Raw genomic sequence first — 4543 nt, 5'->3', positions numbered from 1 at the left:
ATCACCTTTTGTGGAGATCTGTACTAGTCGGTTGAATAGGTAGGTGCCTTCCAAATTTCTTACATAGTATTCAAAATATGGAGATAGGTAAATCCACAGAAACCAAAGCTTACAGGCATTCTACCAGGAACAGGTAGGAGAGAGAATAGTCACTGCTTAAGGGGAAGTAAGATCGTGGGCAGGTGCTGGAGTCAGATCTGACTCAGTGACCTCATGTACAACATAAATGGCCAGTCTTGCTTCATCCTTCACAATTGTTTCCCTTTTTGAGATCATGTTTGAGGTCATGAAAACAATTTGTAAATAGTGCTAGTGATTTATACAGCACAGTGGACATAATTAAAGTCACTGGTTTATATATACTAAAATGGTTGAAGTGGTAAATGTTTTGTTACATTCTAACCAGTAAAAACATCTTTAATATCCTTTTATTATATCTTAGAAAAGAGATTCATGACAAGCTGGTTCTTGCCAATGTTTTCAGTTTTGTCCTCTGCCATTCTCCCAGCCTTTCTTCTATTAACTGTGCAAACACAATGGAGCATAACTAACTTAAGTTGTTCACCAACAGCCTGCACTAAACAGATGAAACAGACTGGTAGCTGATGGTGAAGATGATTTGAAGCGCTTACTCCAGAAGAACACAGAATTCAGCATTCAGTACAGATTTTACCTCATAAGGGGGGGAAGGAATCCTCACAAATGAATCAATAGACAAAATCATGAAAAAAATGGAAAAAAGATTAATGTTGTCAATGATTTCATTTTACTTGGATTCACAATCAACAACCCATGGAAACAACGGTTAAGAAACCAAATGAGGTACTACATTAGGCAAATCAGCTGTCAAAGACTTCCTTAATTTGCATGTAAGACCAAGGATGTCAGTTTAAAAACAAAGGTATGTGGGATTCAAGTCATAGTATCTTTTCAATTGCTTCACAGATATGCGAAAGTTGGACAATAAATAAGGAAAACCAAAAAGAACTAAAGTCTTTGAACTGTGATTCTGGCAAAGAGTACTGAATAGAATATAACATGAACTATCAAAAGAACAAATAAATCTGTCTTGGAAAAAGTACTGCTAGGGTGATCCACAAAGGCAAAGATGGTGAAGCACAATCATAAACTCAAACACTTTGGGCATGTAACCAGGAGGGGCCAGTCCTTGGAAAAGGGTATTATGATGTATCTGATGTTTAACAAGCAACTGTGAAGACAATGACATGGATCGGGTGCACCTTAGTCTCTAGATTGATACTGCTGCTCTCCAGCATGCCGGAGAGGTCCCTGACACCAGATTTCCAAATGCAATTCATCTTCTGATTCCCTGACTTCTCTTGCCTAGAGTATTAATTGCAGAACTGAGCAAGCTAGAATTGTTAACAATCTCAATCTCTTCTCCATCTATTATGGTCTATTATAGTTGGTGCTACCAACTGGCTCAGTGATAAGCATCTTTTTTTTTTTTTCTTTTTATGTTGTGCTTCAATCCATGCTGAAAACTAACTACAGTCCTTGACCTTCTGCAGCAAAGGCTTCACGTACTCCTCAGTTTCTGCAAGCTAGATTGTGTTATCTGCATATCATTAAGTTGTTGATGAGTCTCCTTCCAATCCTGATGCCACATTCCTCCTCATAAAGTCCAACCTCCAGAACAATCTCTTCTGCACAGAGATTGAGAAGGTATAGAGGCTGGACACATTGCTGATACATTTTGAGCCATGTAGTGTTTTCTTGCTCTGTTCTGATGACTGCTTCCTGATCCAAGTATACATTTCACAGGAGCATAATCAAGTGTTCAGGGATTCCCATTCTCAAGGTCAGCCACAATTTGTTGTGATCTACACAGTGAAATGTCTTTGCACAGTCGATGTAACTCAGACAGACATTACTTTGGTATTCTCTGCTTTCAGCCAAGATCCATCTGACTTTGGGGATAATGTCTCTAGTGTAGCTGTCTCTTCTGAACTCAGCCTGTATTTCTCTGGCAGTTTTCTGTCATTTAGTTTCCAGTCGATTTTAGATTATCTTCAGCAGGATATGTTAGATCTTTTTTTGGAATATGAATAAATAACAGATCTTTGTTTAATCTGATTATCCTCTCCTTCAATATAAGATCATCATAAAAAAAAACCTCAAATTCATTGTCATCAAGTTGAAACTGACTCATAACTGGGCCACTAGCACTTTTTCAGAGGCTGTAAATCACATGGGAAGAGACACAATTTCCATATTATCTACACTGGCAAAATCAAACATTGCCATCAGAGACATTTTATCATAAGTATTAAAAGCAGATTTTTGAAACTGGAAAACTCCAACACTTCATTGTACTGAGAGGTCAAGCTAGTTAGACAAAGTCATCCGGCTCCTTAGTAGGCATGCTGGGGAACACGCCAATTCCCTCACTGTAGGTATTTTCAGCTACAGTACAACTTGACTTCCATTTCAGCCCTATAGCAGTCAAGGCAGTGAAATTCACAGAACCTTTCTTTTCTTCTCACTAGCAACCTAGTAAGTACATGGGTCCTTCAGCCTTGCTGCATTTAACCAATTCCTTTAAGATCTTGTCCCTACCTACCTTCCCAGTCTTAACAATGTCTTACCTCTTCACAGACATTAAGATTACTTAAATCTTCTGAGTATTAAATACATTCAAAACACTGGGGGGAGAAGATGGAGTGGTGGTAGGAGAAGGGGTGAGGGAGAAGGGGGTAGAGGGGACATACATGAATAAGAAAGAACCTCTTTCTAAGTGCTCTACAAAATTAGTTACAACTTGGCACAGCCCTTTAAAAAACTTGCTTTTAAATGTTACACTATTTCAATCTATATGCAGAACAGATCATTTGGGGAAGCTGGGCTCTATGAGGAGGAATGGGGCATCAGGATTGGAGAGACTCATCAACAATGTGTGTTATGCAGATAACAAAATCTTGCTTGTTGAAACTGATTAGGACCTGAAGGGCTTGCTGCAGAAGGTCAAGGACTGCAGCCTGAAATATGGATTGAAGCCTAACATCAGAAAACAAAGATTCTCACCACTAAGCCATTGGCAGCGTCATGACAGACAGTGAAGAGATTGAGATTGTTAACACCTTCAGTTTGTTTGGCTCCACAGTCAACACGCCTGGTACCAGCAGCCAGGAAATCAAAAGGTGAGTTGCATTGGGAGAGTCTGTTGCAGAGCCCTCTCCCGAGTAATGAAGGGCAACTATGTCAGTCTAGTGACTAAGGTGTGACTTATCCAGGCCATGGTCTTTGCAATTACTTGTTATGCATCAGAAAGCTGGACAATGACTAGGGATGACGGAAGGAAAATTGATGACACTGAGCTGTGGTGGTGGAGAAGAGTACTGAATAGATCATGGACTGCTACGAGAATAAACAGGTTTGCCCTAGAGAGTGTGAAACCAGGATGATCCTTGGAAGCAATGATTCTGAAGCTATGTGACATACTTTGGACACATTGCAAGGAGTGACCAGTTCTTGGAGAAGGACATCATGCTTGGGAGAGTAGAGACTGGATAGTGCAAGAGAGGAAGACTCTTGAGATGGATTGACTCAGTGACTGGGGTAACGGGGGTAGGTGTTTCAGAGACATTTAAGATTGGCTAAAGATAGAGCAGGGTTTAGGTGTGTTTTACATTGACTTGCTATGAGTCGCAAGTGACTCGAAAGCATGTAACAACAACAATATACAAAACAAGAAAAACTCAACTCTTTTTCATAATAAAAAATACACATTATTTCTCCTGATTAAACCCTAAAGATAAGGAGTTTTGTCCTTTTGGTTCATGGACACAGTCCTGAGGATGTAGAACAGTGCCTTAAATAGGCCATTGTGTACCGTCAAGTTGGAATCAACCTAGAGCCGAATCTCCAGCAACTTTTCAGAGGAGACTGAGCATCTTTCTCCTGTAGAGGAGCTGGCAGATTCGAACTGTATACCTTTGGGTTGGCAGCATAACTCCTTACCAACAGGCCAGCAGCACTTCCTCAACTAATACATATGTAATATATATATTTTTAATGAGTTAATTTGAAAAATAAATAAGACAAAAAAAAGCATAAGCAGTAAGTTCCAAGTAATGGTTTCAACTATAGTGGAATCTTAAAACTCTTCATGGTCAACTATAAAATCTTTTATTTCATGAGTCTCACAGGAAACTAAAAATGCTCAGAGAAGGATAAATTATAATTTCAAAACAGTTCAATTATATGTCAATTCAGTTCAATTACATATCTGTAGCATCACACTCTATCCAATTGCTTCAAATTCCAGAAAATATAAAAGAAAGAACATTTACAGGCACTTCCACTACTGGTTAGTCTGAGGCCCCTTTCAAGTATAAAGGATCTCCATATTTCCTTTTCTCTCTAGGATCACTGGGTTTATGTCCATTCATGAAGATGACGATGATAATGAAAACAATACCTACATTACCATCAGCATGGGACATGCACTTTTTTCTGTATTAACTAATTTTTAAACTTCTCAAAATTGGTACTATTATCATTTTTCAAACTTGGAAAATGG

This window comes from Elephantulus edwardii, unplaced genomic scaffold (genome assembly GCF_000299155.1).
Source record: "Elephantulus edwardii isolate Elephantulus edwardi_28Jun2011 unplaced genomic scaffold, EleEdw1.0 scaffold00169, whole genome shotgun sequence".
In the NCBI taxonomy this organism is placed as follows: Eukaryota; Metazoa; Chordata; class Mammalia; order Macroscelidea; family Macroscelididae; genus Elephantulus; species Elephantulus edwardii.
Note: the sequence above shows the minus strand (reverse complement) of the source record.